Here is a 15,711-nt window from a genome sequence, read left to right on the forward strand (position 1 = left end):
GTCCCCTGCCATAATGAGGACGGGGGGAGAACAAACACCGGAGGGGGGGTAGGGAAGGGGGAAGCAGGTCGACCACTCCTCTCCGCTAGGCTGTAGGCAGGGGAGGAGGGCGCTAAAAAAGGAGGTGGATTGGATGGGGGTGCTATTAAGGGCTAGGGGTCAGTCACCAACTCAGGGAGGGTTTCCGGCTCCTCTAGTTGCACCAAGGAAGGGGGGGGGATATAACAGCAGTGGGGGGTGCAGTGAGACTGAACCAAACTAAAACGGGGAGGGGTACAAGCGCATAGGAGGGGACATGGGCGCACGAGGGGAGGGGCTAATCAGAGCAAGGGGACCGCAGGGGGAAGGGAGCAACGAGGCGGGAAATGGGGCAGAGGAACCACGGGGCTAGCTTCAGAGGCTGGGGCGGGTCAAACAAAGGCTGCAGAGGGAAAGGGCGGGGCAGGCAAACAAACTGGAGCTAGCGAGGGGCTGGGACAAGGGGGAGGGGCAAAAGGCAGTAAGGGGCAAATAGGTAGGCAGCAGGGGCAAAGGTGGGGGCTTGCTGCAGGGGGGAGGGGGTCAGTCCAAAAGGGGGGGGTACGTGCACCCACGTGCGCTTGTAACAAAAAGAAAGTCTTTGGAAGCTGGCTGCTGTATCAGGCCCAATGGTGGCAACAGGGCGTAGCAAGCCTAGGTGAGCAGCTGAAATCCCAGAGGCAGGAGCTCAAGGTAGATGGTAAGGAGCCAGTGGGGGTGGTGGAGGGGGCAACGATGATGGTGGTGGTGGGGATTGGGGGGGGACACAGATGGACCAGGGGGCAGGCTCCACGCCACACCCTCTGTGTCTCCACAAACACAATCTAGATCCCCACCACAAGAGTACAGTTCAAAAGTTACTCAGTCCGGGAGGGCCCCCTCCACGGTGGTCTGTAGAATTCCTACGTGCTCCCCCACTGGCAGATGGTCCTCTTCTTCTCCTCAGGGCTCCAGCAGCTCCCCAGCAGCAAACGCAGCAGCTCCAGGCGGCAGTCTGGTGGCCAGCAGGAAGGACCCTTCTCAGGTGGATATGGTGGTGGCATCCCCAGCAGCAGGAGCAATGGCTGGGGTCTCTCCCTCTCCTCCTCTGGGGAGTGGGCCAGCAGCCCCCCCCCCAAGGGGCTGTAGCTGGAGCAGCAGCAACCAAGGGTGTGGGTGGGTCTAGCAGCCAGCCAGCAAGCAGGTAGCAGAGAAAGAGGAGGAGCAGCCTCCTACCTCCCTCCCTCCAGGCCTGAGGGCTACAGGAGAGTGATCTATTAGTACCAGGTCAGACAGGGTTTCTGTTCCCTGAGTGACCAGAGCAGGGGCTGCACTAGAGTAATCAGGAACCTGCTAGAACCAATTAAGACAGGCAGGATAATTAAGCCACCTGGAGCCAATTAAGAAACTGCTAGAATCAATTAGGACAGGCTAGCTAATCAGGGCACTTCAGTTTGTGGTGTGCATGCGAGGAGCTGGGAGCAAGAGGAGCTGAGAGTGAGAAGACATATTGCTAATTAAGAAGAAGCTGCTAGAATCAATTAAGGCAGGCTAATCAGGGCACCTGGGTTTTAAAAGGAGCTCACTTCAGTTTGTGGGGCAAGTGTGAGGAGCTGGGAGCAAGAAGCTGAGAGTGAGAGGGTGTGCTGCTGGAGGACTGAGGAGGACAAGCATTATCAGACACCAGGTCCTCTGGTGAGAATAAGGAAGGTGTTTGGAGGAGGCCATGGGGAAGTAGCCCAGGGAGTTGTAGCTGTCATGGAGCAGTTACAGGAGGCACTATAGACAGCTGCAGTCCACAGGGCCCTGGGCTGGAACCCGGAGTAGAGGGCGGGCCCGGGTTCCCCCCAAACCTCCCAATTGACCTGGACTGTGGGTTCTTCCAGAGGGTAAGGTCTCTGGGCTGTTCCCCAACCCACATGGTGAATCTCTGAGGCAGGAAAATCTGCTAATAAGCGCAGGACCCACCAAGATAGAGGAGGATCTTTGTCACAGAACTTAGGTGTATTTTTATCACTTAGCTAGTTACAGGGCTATAAAAACAAAGTATCAAAATCACAGTCTGCCTGTGTATGGGCCTTCTCTCACTAGGATAGTGAGGACATTAAAATAAGGTGGTTGTGGTGGGGCGGCCGCCCCACGCCCAGAGAGGGTGGGCTGCGGCAGGCCTAGATGCCTGCATAGACGTGCAGCCAATCAGAGAAGGGCTTACTGGGAGCCAATCAGAGGGCAGATTGGGGCCAGCCAATCAGGGCCCGGCTTAGCCGTATAAAAGGCCGCTCAGAGTGAGAGCAGTCAGTCTGTCCCAGGCCTTCAGAGGGGAAGGTCTGTCTCCAGAGCTGGGAGGCCAGCACCACGGACAGCGCAGTGCAGGCCAGCTTTAGAGAGTGGGAGAAGGCCCTACTCTGTAGCCTGCCAGGCGGCAGGTCTGGAAGGAGAAGGCCTAGCACAGGGAAGGGCCGTTGGGGAAGTGGTCCAGAGGAGTAGTCAGAGGAGGAAGGAGAAGGAGGACAGCAAGACTGTCGCCAGAGGGCCTCTGGACTGGGACTCAGAGTAGTGGGCGGGCCTGAGTCCCCCCCTTCCCCCCTTTTTTGTTCTATTGGGCCATACCCTCAGCCATAGGCCGCAGGGAACGGCCGGCCGGAACTACACCAGATCCTTGACCGAGGGGATCGGGCTTGAAGGTGTAAGACTGTGGGTCATCCACGACCCCTCCCTCCCCCCCCCGGAAGGGGGTGTGAGTGGACAAAGGGACACTGTCGGAGGGCAGTGTTCCTGAAGAGGACGCCGTACGTTGGGGGCAACGCAAGTTCGCGCACCTAGCAAAGGCGAGACGACAGGCGGGACGTCACCCGAAGAGGGCGCTCTACTGGTTCGAACTAATTCCCCGAGACGACCAGGAGGAGGCGCCGCAGCGGTGAGCTACTACCCTGTCACACGTGGTGGAGAATGTGGGCATAGCGGTCCGCCCCTGATACAAGGGGCCAGCCCCAAGACTGTGGACTACTGCCCAGAGCAGAGACTGGTGCAGACGGACGGTCGACCCAGATTGCGGGTGCAGACCCGGACCTGCCAAACGGGTCCAGAGTGTGGGGGTTGAATCGGGAGTACCCCGCTGAACCCCAACATGGAGGCTGAGAAGCTGTTAAAATGGTTGCTAGAAAAGCAACAGGAGCAGTCGGCCCAGCAGCACCAGCAGCAGGTGCAAATGCTGCAGCACATGACTACCCAACAGCAGCTGCTGATGACCCAGCACCAGGAGAATCAGCAGCAGCTCCTCCGGGAGTTGGCCGCCCAGCAGCGGGTGCAGCAGGAACATTTGGTGCAACAGATGGCCGCACTAGCACGCCCGGCGGGAGGCACCCCTGCCGCCCCCATGGGGACCGGACTGGGGGATACCCCGGAGGCACTACCAGTACGCCTCACCAAGATGGGGCCTGAGGACGACCCTGAGGCATTTCTGGTGACGTTTGAACGGGTGGCGACCGCTGCCCGTTGGCCCTCAGAACATTGGGCCATGTTACTAGCCCCTTATTTGACGGGGCAGGCTCAGGCCGCATATCGTAGCCTCGACCCCCGGGAAGCACTCGAGTACGCCCGAGTGAAGGCGGCCATCCTGGACCATACCGGCATTAGCCCGGAGACCTACCGACAGCGCCTCCGCAAGGAACAATACCCTCCGGGGCCCGACCCCGTGCCGTGGCCCAACGTATCAGGGACCACTGCTGGAAGTGGATGAACCCGGAAGGCCTGACGGGACCCCAGGTGGAGGAGATGGTAGCCTTAGAGCAGTTTACCCAGATCCTACCCCTGGGAGGGAGGGCCTGGGTACGACAGCATCGACCGGCCACCCTATCCGCAGCGGTGGCCTTGATGGAGGACTACCTATCAGCCGAGGGGGCGGAGGCGCCACCCCGAGCGGCCGGGAACCTTGGTCGCAAGGGCGGGGCAGAGAAGGGGAACTTTCATGGGGCAGGACCCTCCGAGCCGCTGGCAGGCAACAGCCATGGGTATCCGCGGCCCCCCAACCCCGAGCCCCGACATAAGCTGCCACAGATGACGACTCGGAGGGAGCAACCGCCCCCGGAGTGGGCAGGCCCCCTCGGAAGAGGCCCAGGCCCGGCCGAGGCCAGAGAGAGGTGCTGGGGTTGCGATCAGGAAGGACACTTTCGGCGAGAGTGCCCTTTTATGGACTGCAGCTACGGGCAAGCCTGGATGGCCGGACGAAGGGCTCGGAAGGGAGGGGTAGGAAAGTTGATAGTCCCTGTCCGGGTCGAAGGGAACCCCACAGATGCCCTCGTAGACTCGGGGTGTAGTCAGACCCTCATACGAGAGGGGCTGGTCCCGAACCTTAATCCTTCGGGGGCCCCGATCTACCTACAGTGTGTGCATGGGGACATCCGCCAGTATCCCACGGCCTGGGTTAAGATGGGAGTAGGCTGCCGAGAGGAGGGTCTCTGGGTAGGGGTGGCCCCCAGGCTGGCCTACCCGGTGGTGTTGGGATGGGATTGGCCCGGCTTCGGAGAGGTCCTCCAGAGATATCAGCCGCCCAAGCCCCGACCAGACAGGACTATAGTACCTAGAACAGGGCTGCTCGGGCACAGGCCAAGGGGTGACCCCGGTGAGGGGACCTCCTCGACTGCGGAGACACCCGTGAATCATCTTGGAGACAGACCCTGTTCGGTGGAGGACGCCCGAGTAGAATTAGAGCGGGACGGGGACTTCTTACGGGAGCAACGGGAAGACCCAACCCTAAGCAGAGCCTGGGAGCAAGCCCCCAGCCCTGTTACTGAGGGGGACGGGACGCTGCGGACTCCGCAAGGCCCCCGCTTTGAGGTATGGCAGGATCGCCTGTACCGCGTAGCGCAGGAACCCCAGACCCAGGAGACGTTCCGCCAGCTGTTGGTCCCCCGGCGACTCCGGCCCGGCCTCCTCCACCTAGCCCACGTGAACCCTGGGCAGGACACCTGGGGCGCGAGAAGACCCTACAGAGAGTGGCTCGCCGGTTCTTCTGGCCCGGTATCCACCGTGAAGTGGCAGACTTCTGCGCCTCGTGCCCAGAATGCCAGCGAGCCGGACCGAAAGGGGTAGCCCGGGCACCCCTGGTACCCATGCCGATCGTGGGGGTGCCCTTTGAGCGGATCGGAATGGACCTCGTCGGCCCCCTTGAACGAAGTAAGACAGGGAACCGCTTTATATTAGTAGTCGTGGATTATGCAACGCGCTACCGCGAAGCCGTTCCCCTAAAGACAGCGACGGCACCGGCCATCGCGAACGAATTAGTAAAGATTTTCGCCCGGGTTGGGATACCCGGGGAAATATTGACGGATCAGGGCACCAACGTGTCCTCCAAGTTAATAGCCGAACTATGTCGCCTCCTCCATATACGGACCCTTCGGACTTCGGTGTACCATCCGCAGACCGACGGCCTAGTAGAACGTTTCAATGGTACGCTAAAGGCCATGCTACGGAAGTTTGTAGAGGAGGACCCCTCGCATTGGGACGCCCTGCTGCCGGCCCTGTTATTCGCGATAAGAGAGGTACCACAGGCCTCGACGGGGTTCTCGCCTTTCGAGCTCTTATATGGCAGACAGCCCAGGGGAATACTGGACCTCTTGAAGGAGGAGTGGGAAACTCAGGAAACGCGGGTCCTCGGAACCACACAATATGTGCTACACCTCCGGGAGCGACTCCAAACATTAGGGGCCTTCGCCCGGGAAAACCTGGAAAGGGCCCAGGCATGCCAGGAGCGCCTCTACAATCGCGGGGCTAGAGGGAGGAAATTCAGCCCAGGCGATCGGGTGTTGCTCTTACTGCCCTCTGTGGAGTCGAAACTCCTAGCCAAATGGCAGGGTCCCTATGAAGTAATCCGATGAGTGGGGCCGGTCGATTACGAGGTCAGACTACCTGGACAACGTAAAGAGACTCGTATTTATCATGTTAATCTTCTAAAGGCATGGAAAACCCGAGAAGCCCTGTACATTGGCCCGTCCACCCCAGATTCGGAACTTGGACCCCTAGCAGGAGACCTTCCCGACCCCGGACCGGCCATGTTGGGGTCAGGCCTCGACCCCAGACAGAGGGGGCAACTACAACAGATGGTGGAGGAGTTTCCAGATGTTTTATCGGGCCGGACGACTCTAATGAGTCATCATATCGCCACCAACCCCGGGAAGAGGGTGACGGACAACCACCGGCCGTTACCCAAGAAAATGTGGGATACAGTTCAACGGGAGGTAGAGACGATGTTAGAGATGGGAGTGATAGAGGAATCGACGAGCGAGTGGCGAAGCCCTATCGTCCTAGTCCCGAAACCAGACGGGACGACCCGGTTTTGCATCGACTTCAGAAAGGTCAACGCTATCTCCCGTTTCGATGCATATCCAATGCCGAGAGTGGATGAACTGTTGGAGCGCCTCGGGGGAGCCAGGTATCTGTCAACCATAGACCTAACTAAGGGATATTGGCAGATCCCCCTTTCACCAAACTCCCGTGCGAAGACGGCCTTCCCCACGCCTTTCGGCCTCTTCCAGTTCATAACCATGCCGTTCAGGTTACACGGAGCGGCGGCCATGTTCCAGCGCTTGATGAACAAGGTCCTCCAACCCCATGACCAATACGCGGCGGCTTATATAGACGACATTGTGGTTTACAGCCTCGACTGGGAGAGCCACCTACACCACCTGGCAGATGTGTTACAGGCCCTCAGAGCGGCCGGCCTAATGGCTAACCCGGCGAAGTGCCACTTAGGCCAAGAAGAAGTGACCTATCTGGGATACACGGTAGGAGGGGGGAAACTAACGCCCCTGATTAACAAGGTACAAGCCCTCAGAGACGTACCCGTCCCCACGACAAAGAAGCAAGTATGTCAGTTTTTAGGACTAGCTGGGTACTATCGCCGTTTCGTGCCGGATTTTGCAACTATAGCCACCCCCTTGTCAGACCTGACGAAGAACTCCCAACCTCGACAGGTACAGTGGTTTGAACAATGTGAGCGAGCCTTCAACGCACTAAAGGAATGGCTCACTCAAGAACCAGTCCTACGACACCCCGACTTCACAAAGGAGTTTATACTTCAAACAGACGCTTCCGAAGTCGGTCTAGGCGCGGTGCTCTCCCAAGAAGTAGACGGGGAGGAACATCCAGTACTATATCTAAGCCGTAAGCTGTTCCCCCGGGAAAAGTATTTTTCAACGATAGAGAAAGAGGCCCTGCCGGTACGGTGGGCTATCGACGCCCTACGTTACTACCTGCTGGGGAATAGTTTTAAATTAATCACAGACCACGCCCCTTTGCGATGGATCCACAGCATGAAGGACACGAACGCTAGAATTATACAGTGGTACCTCGCGCTCCAGCCTTACGACTTTCAGGTGTTCCACCGCCCGGGTAAGGCACATACTAACGCCGATTTCTTCTCCAGGCTAGGGGAGGAGGGCGGAGAAACGGACCAAGATGGGGGATCCTTAGTGCAGGGGGAGGTTTGTGAGGGGGCAGCCAAGCCCCATTCTAACTGCCGAGGCACCAGACAGATAGCCCTGACGGCAGAGGATTCTTCAGGCTCGTACGGGGTATGTCCCAAATGCACAGAGTGCGAAAAGAGGGAGCATACCGCAGCCTAGGCAGGCGGCCGTGGGAGAAGAACCCATGCGGGAAGCCCCGGTGGAGGACCAGCCCGCACTCCTGGAGCCACCGAGAACTGCGACTTCTCCAGATCGAGAGGGGGCCTCACTGTGGGATGGACCAACAGAGGCGGTGGACCCCAAAACCCGGGGAGAATCAGGAGACCCGTGGGACACTCCCGCAGCCGAGCTGATAGGAAGCAGTCTAAGGGAATCGACGGACTGATACGTTGGACCCGGTAAGCCTCAGCGTGTTTCGGTGGGACCCCCCCGCTGAGACGGGGAATAGGCCGGGTTGCCCGGTGACAAGGACTAATTTCCCAGACTGTGAGCCGGTAAGCCGAGCCACCGTGGGACGAAGGCTAATTTCCGAGCTCTAGGCCATTAGGCCGGTTAGGGATACCCCCCCCCCCCGGGAGGGTTCTTAAGGGGGAGGGTGTGTGGTGGGGCGGCCGCCCCACGCCCAGAGAGGGTGGGCTGCGACAGGCCTAGACGCCTGTGTAGACATGCAGCCAATCAGAGAAGGGCTTACTGGGAGCCAATCAGAGGGCAGATTGGGGCCAGCCAATCAGGGCCCGGCTTAGCCGAATAAAAGGCCGCTCAGAGTGAGAGCAGTCAGTCTGTCCCAGGCCTTCAGAGGGGAAGGTCTGTCTCCAGAGCTGGGAGGCCAGCACCACGGACAGCGCAGTGCAGGCCAGCTTTAGAGAGTGGGAGAAGGCCCTACTCCGTAGCCTGCCAGGCGGCAGGTCTGGAAGGAGAAGGCCTAGCACAGAGAAGGGCCGTTGGGGAAGTGGTCCAGAGGAGTAGTCAGAGGAGGAAGGAGAAGGAGGACAGCAAGACTGTCGCCAGAGGGCCTCTGGACCAGGACTCAGAGTAGTGGGCGGGCCTGAGTCCCCCCCTTCCCCCCTTTTTTGTTTTATTGGGCCATGCCATAGGCCGCAGGGAACGGCTGGCCGGAACTACACCAGATCCTTGACCGAGGGGATTGGGCTTGAAGGTGTAAGACTGTGGGTCATCCACGACCCCTCCCTCCCCCCCCGGAAGGGGTTGTGAGTGGACAAAGGGACACTGTCGGAGGGCAGTGTTCCTGAAGAGGACGCCGTACGTTGGGGGCAACGCAAGTTCGCGCACCTAGCAAAGGCGAGACGACAGGCGGGACGTCACCCGAAGAGGGCGCTCTACTGGTTCGAACTAATTCCCCGAGATGACCAGGAGGAGGCGCCGCAGCGGTGAGCTACTACCCTGTCACAGTGGTATTGTGCTGTTAGTGCCCATCACCACCAGATAAAGAAACAGATCTTAAGATGGTTAACGTAAACTTAGTTTGATAGCATCCCGTCTGGCAAGAAATCACTTATCAATGGTTGTGGTTGTGAAACCCTCATTTCTGTATTTTTATCTTTATGGCCCCCACTTTTCTACTGTTAATCTGTCTGGTTCTCTAATTGTTTCTGTCTGCTGTATAATTAATTTTTCTAGGGTTAAGTTAATTAGGGTAGTGGGATATAATTGGTTAGAGAATTTATGTTACAATATGTTAGGATTGGTTAGTTAAATTTCAGTAAAGTGATTGGTTAAGGTATAGCTGAAAATATTACTATATAAACTGGAGTCAATCAGGAAGTTGAAGGGAAATTGGAATCATGCTTGCTAAGGGTGGGGGAATGGGGAATAGGGGACACAGGCAAGGGTCTGCGGCGTCAGAGCTGAGAAGGGGAACACGGGCTAAATGCTCTGCGGTATCAGAACGGAACACTGGGGAACAGACTATCGGCATGTAGAGATAAACCTGACTGGTGTGAAGGGCCAATCCCAGGACATGGCCAAGTGCTGCACAAAAGCCAAGGAGCTCTGGCAGAGCTACAAGAACACAAGGGAAGAGACTAGGACCTCTGGCAATGCCTGCCCTACTATAATGACCTGGGCGGAGTTTTGAAATGATGCAACCACCGAACCCAAGCATGGTTTTCTGGGCATAGAACAAAGACAAGTGTAGCCCACAGGGCTAGCTTGCCTTTACTATATTCATTACCTTGCCTCCATTATATTTAGCTGCTTTTATTATATTCAGCAGTCATGTAAGGACCGTAGGCTTATATCCTGTAAAACATTAGCTTCTGCAAGTTAGCATAAGGCTCAAGGCCTATGAACTTTGACAGATAGGCCGTTTATCTGCTCAAAGTTTAACGGAAAACTCCAAGTACCTGTATTAGGTAGCTGAAATGTTTAAGGGGAAGTTCTAACCACAGGAACAACCAACCACAAGACTGTCATGGCAACGAATTGACATACATAACAGGTACATGAGCTACATCCCCAGATATCTAACCACAAGAGGGTTCTGGTAACAAATTCATGTATATGACAACAAATTGAGATCATTGATATACTAATCTATAGATGAAGTACACTCAAAAATTAGTAAGGTGAGGATATACAAAAAGGAAAAGGGGAAAAACCCCTACTGAATGTCCATCAAACATAAGTGCCTCAGTGTATCATATTATAAAAGTTGGAGAAAGAGATGTAGCCCTGGGGAGGTACCAGGATGCAGGCCATTGGTGATGAGGGGGAAGGTGATGGTGCTGAGGAAGATGATGGTTAACATTTCAGCTTGTTCTGCAAGGGATGGTGTGAGTATATGGAGGTGCAGATGGAAATTCTATAGTATCTCTAACTACATTACTGAGTTGGAATGTTTGTGACTGTGCTAAATGTATTAATAAACTATTTGTAAATCTGGAAGAGCTCCTATAGTGTAAGTGTTGCTGCTGTCCCCATTGGGATTCCTAACTATATAATAATTTGAATACTGAGCCTCATCTTGGGACAAGAACATGTCACCCTCAAGGGGATAACTGAGAATTCTTAAGTAATCAATATAAATAAATATCAGGCTACACAAGTGACCCCGGTCCAGATCCCAACCAGGAGGAGTTTTTCCCAATGAGCCAATGCATCTTTGGCATGCTTGAGCCAGACACTCAGGTGCTGGAGATGCCCCTAAAACCCAGAAGGAGATCCAGGCTGACACTACTGCAGACACTACTGCAGACACTACTACCACTAAGTGTTATGTGGTGTATTGCAATAAAACTGTATGGGGAGTTTAACAACTTTCTTCCAGAGACCTGCTGGGTGCTGCCATGTTAGGTTAATGAGAACTAGAAGCCCCTCTCCGCCTGCTCTGCTTCCCACTGCCCAATCCTCAGCATCCTCAAAATGGCATTGACATCAGAGACTTGAAGATCAAAAGGGTTTATTTCACTGAAATATCAAATTGCACAACCAATAGAGACATCCATTGTCTCACAGTGTGATCAGCATCCTGAGCTTGTAGCTACCTTTATATTTTCAAACACACATGAGGTTAATTCCCCAAACGAGGCTACAGAGATATTTCATAATGTATACATCATAAGGCATTGGTAGCTAGAGTGTAAACACCTTGTATGCAGATCAATTACTGCAAATGTCTATTGATTTTTTCAGTGTGCTACTGCGCTTTATGCTTATCTCTAGGTGTTATGGAAGAGAACTGAAGGCACAGGAAGGGCTGTACTTTGACATTCACACTGCAAGGCAATGCAACCTTCGCTTGGTAGCAGTATATAGGTGTTTTCCTTCCACTCCTTCCCCAGATGGGAGGGTGGGGCTGGGCAGGCACCATGCTAGGGAAGAGCAGAATTGCACATCTCCCTGGTTTCTCAATGGCTGTTTGGAGTAAGGTCCTTCTCTGTCTCGCGGGGAGTTGCTCAGGGTAACATGGTCCAATGTAATGACCGCTTGTAGAGTTGCACACACAATTACTATCCTGCCCCCTGCACTCAAGGGAGCTTGTGGACATGCAGAAAAGGATGCTGGACATGATGCAGAAGCAAACAGCTCTGCTGGAGAACACGGAGGGGCTGTATTCTCTGCCAGCAGCACCACAACCTAGCCGTGTCCTGGAGCCTGTGGAGAACACAGGATTTTCTGCAACTGCACTCTGACATCAACTTAGGAGCACATCACATCCCTGACCCCATGTCCATGAGCACTGGGGCACCTTGGAGAGGCCTCCTCTCTGGCTGTTCAAAACATACAGAAAGTCCCTTTCCCTCTGCCTCCCAGCCATCGGTGAGGATCTCTTCCTGGCTCTCACAGATCTTTAACAACACACAGCAAGCACCTTTGATAAGAGGCAGGTACTGCTCAGCAGTCTCCAGGCTTGTCAGGAGGCTCCTCCCCCTTCCCTTCAGTCTTGTCATCCTTCAGTTACTCAGGGGGTAGTTTAACAGCTCCTTTCTCCTGTCCAAGTGCCCAGGAAAATGGTTCATAAAACAGGGATGTAGAGCTTCTCTCAGAATTCCAGGAGTGGGGCAGGGGGTAAAAAGGAGCTAATTTTCAGAATAAATTTACCAAAAGAACCAAAATATTATCACAATTAATAATTGGGAGAAACAATAATTACCTCAATTATTAACTGCTTCTCATCTGACTAGTTCCAGAAAAGCAAATGAAAAGATGGAATTAATGATTATGGTTATTAATGAAACTGCAATCAGGAGTAAACACATAAAATGTTACCAAGGATTCTTTTTCCTATACATTAAGGGATGTTCCACAAAATACTGAGCTTGACTTTAAATACAGAAATGTTTGTTTAAGTAATCAACTACTTAATCCATTAGGGAAGCAACCAATGTATGCACTCAACAAGCAGTATGCAAATGAGATACAGCAGATTAAAAAAACTGAATAAAATGAGTGATACAATGTAGTAACTCTTAAAAAAAAAAACCTCTGAACTAAACACGACATCCTAAAATGTTAAGTAAATTAAAAGAAGGTTTGTTAACAATATTGAATGGACTAATGATATAAAACTGAATATAAAATTCAAAAAGCTCTAAGTATTAACCACAGTGGTTTGCACATAAGTATTCACTAACAGGTTCTTTATCCTAATTAAGCTGAACTAGTATCTAAACATTATTATCATAATTAAACAACTAATCTTTATCATGAAATAGAATCAGATAACCAAGAATAAATTCAACAAAGTACCTAGATTACAAGAACTTGCTCCCACACCAAGACTGGAATGAGGCTGCTGTGGAGTGTAAGGTCTGAACACAGACAACTCTGTAGTCAGAAACATGCAATACAACTGACATTAGCATAAAAGGATTTAAAGTTTAGAACACACACACACACACAAAAACTGGCATGAGATTTTTTAAGTGAGAATATAACTTCTCTCACACACACACAGGGTGACATTACGAGGGAGAGCGATCTAAGGATGCTTCTCACACCACACATAATTCTCACTCACAAATGCAAAGATGGACAAATTCAGGGAGTGGGTGCAAAACACAGGGCAGAGCAGAATAGTGATGAATGAAGTAGCTAATTGTCAGCAGCACTTCAGGTTAGGAATTGAATTGAAAGATGACAAAACAAAATTAACCATCAAAAGATGAATTTCCATAGAGCATTGATAACACAATAAGTACAGCTGAGATTTAGTTATGGCCTCATCAAACCAAAGATTTGAAGGGTAGCTCTTTTAAGCAGTAAGCCAAATAATTTAGTAAGCCAAGCAAAGTAGCTCAGCACTACGCACACAACATGTGAACAATAAATGACAATTACAGGTGAAAGCATGCTCTTTTAATCAGCACCAAATCAGTTGTAGCCACAATGATGTCAGATTCAAATCCTAGAACTTCAGTTATGTTCTGAGGAGCATTTTCCCCAATTTTAAACTGCTTGTAGGTGCTATTTTTAAAAACTAGTTCTACTGCAATTCTTTTCTTTTGCATCATTTGAAACTAGGATATTTTTCATAGCTTGATGGAAGTTGTTAAGTATATACATCTTTGGTATTTTCCAATTAAGAACTCCAACCAGCCCAAGACTTTGGTGTTATGAAATAGATCTGAACTCCTATGGGTTCAATGTTCTAGGACAACAATAATTATGCTTCTGAAGGCAAATTCTGACTTCCTTCCAAGCACAGACATTACCCATGGAATTTTAGCAATAAGCATTGATTTCCTAAACCTTTCTGAATTTTTAAGCAGGTGGAAGTTCTCATCTGTTGTTTGGTGTGCAGTCGTCTTCTTCGGGGTAAGACTTAGCAGTCTGTCTTGTTGCCTGATTTATTGGTTAGATATTATTTAGATTTCCCAGTGCAACAATCAGTGATTTGACTGAGTTCCGCTTCTGTCTTTGGAACAATATCATAGTGAGGACCCCTGCAGGTAGGGCAGAGACACAGACACCTCGGAAAGACCTTCTGAATTTGTAACAGCTTTGTTAGTGCAATACTATGGTCATAAGCACTACACTTAGCACAGTAAATAGAGGCAATATAAGATGTGACAATCTCTGGCATGAGCTCATTTGCATACTCACACCATCTTTTGCTGGGAAGCCCCCAACTAGATTAGAGGACCCACAAGTCAGGGCCGGCTCCAGGCACCAGCCCTCCAAGCATGTGCTTGGGGCGGCTCCTGGAGGGGGGCGGCGCTCACCCGGGGAGAGCGGCTGGGCTCGCCGCCCTCCCCCCGGTGCTCCGGCCGGCCGGGAAGAGTGGGGCCGCCCTCCCCCAGCGCTCCGGCCGGCCGGGGAGAGCGGGGCCCCGGCCGGGCTCGCCGCCCTCCCCGCGGCGCTCCGGCCGGTCGGGGAGAGCAGGGCCGCGGCCGGGCTCTCCGCCCTCCTCCCGGTGCTCCGGCCGCCGGGGAGAGCGGAGCCACGGCGGGCTCGCCGCCCTCCCCCGGCGCTCCGGCCGGTCAGGGAGAGCGAGGCCCCGGCCGGGCTCGGCACCCTCCCCCCTGCGCTCCCCGTGGGGGCGGGGGCGGCGGGAGGCTTTTTTGCCTGGGGCGGCAAAAAAGCCAGAGCCGGCCCTGCCTCAAGTGGTCCTTTGGCCTGACAGGTTCCAGGAAAACCTCCCTGGAGTGGACAGGCCAAGTTCCACCTTTTCTCATAGGTTAGCTAATGCCGGTCATACCAATGCATTTTCAGTAGTGATTTCCACCTCTTTTCCTGATCTGTATTTCTTCACCCTATCAATGTTGGGGTGCCCTTCTTCCAAAGCTCACAAAATCCATTACCTCAAACTTATTAGCATATATGTCTGTTAGTTTAGTTACAATGGGATTCTGATAAACATCTGCTGATATTCCTAACTTAAAAATACCTGAAACTGGTATAAACAGGCTGCTTGTGGTCACCTATCAGCAATTTAGCAACACTTACTTATAATATTACTCTAGCTTGTGACATCTTATAATATAAAGTCATCTATGGGTTAGCTGCTTATGTAAAGGCTTTGACCTTAGAGCTCAGCTACTTGGGCTCAGCTACTGTCTTACAGGCTTAAGACCTGTAGTCTATTGCATTACTGCCTTACTTCACATCTCTGTACATATACTGGCTACAGTCTTCAGGGAAATTTAACGAGTCATTGGAGAATGAGGACTGCACCCAAGGTCAGCCCACTTTACCAGTGGATGCCCTAACCCCTAGGCTGCAGAGTCAGTCACTCTCTCGCTCTCTATGGCCAAGTTACTATTTAAATATTTACACACAGGAGAGACTGACTCAGTCCCACATCAGAATATTCATTTGCTCAGGGTATGTCTATACAGCAAAAAAACAAAAACAACGTGACTGGCCTGTGCCAGATGACTTGGGCTTGAGGGGCTCAGGCTGGAGGGCTCCTTCCTTGAAAGTAGATTTCTGGGCTCAGGCTGGAGCAAGGACTCTAGGATTCTGTGAGGTGGGAGGGTCCCAGAGCTCAGGCTCCAGCCCAAACCTGGACGTCTACACAGCAATGAAACAGCCCAGCATGCCCAAGTCAGCTAGCACAGGCCAGCTGGGGGTGGCTAGCTGCTCTGTAGACATACCCTTACTGGTTAGGGCACTGTCCTGACAGGCAGATGACCCTGTTCATATCATTTTGCTTCATCAAGTGGAAGGGGGACTTGAACGGGGACTGTCCCACATTGTGTGCAAGTACCCCAACCACGGGGTTAAAGGTTATGAGTGAGTGTCTACCACCACCACCCCCAGCTGTTTTGTGGGAAGTTAGCTGGCCACT

Source organism: Emys orbicularis, chromosome 13 (genome assembly GCF_028017835.1).
Source record: "Emys orbicularis isolate rEmyOrb1 chromosome 13, rEmyOrb1.hap1, whole genome shotgun sequence".
NCBI lineage: Eukaryota > Metazoa > Chordata > Testudines > Emydidae > Emys > Emys orbicularis.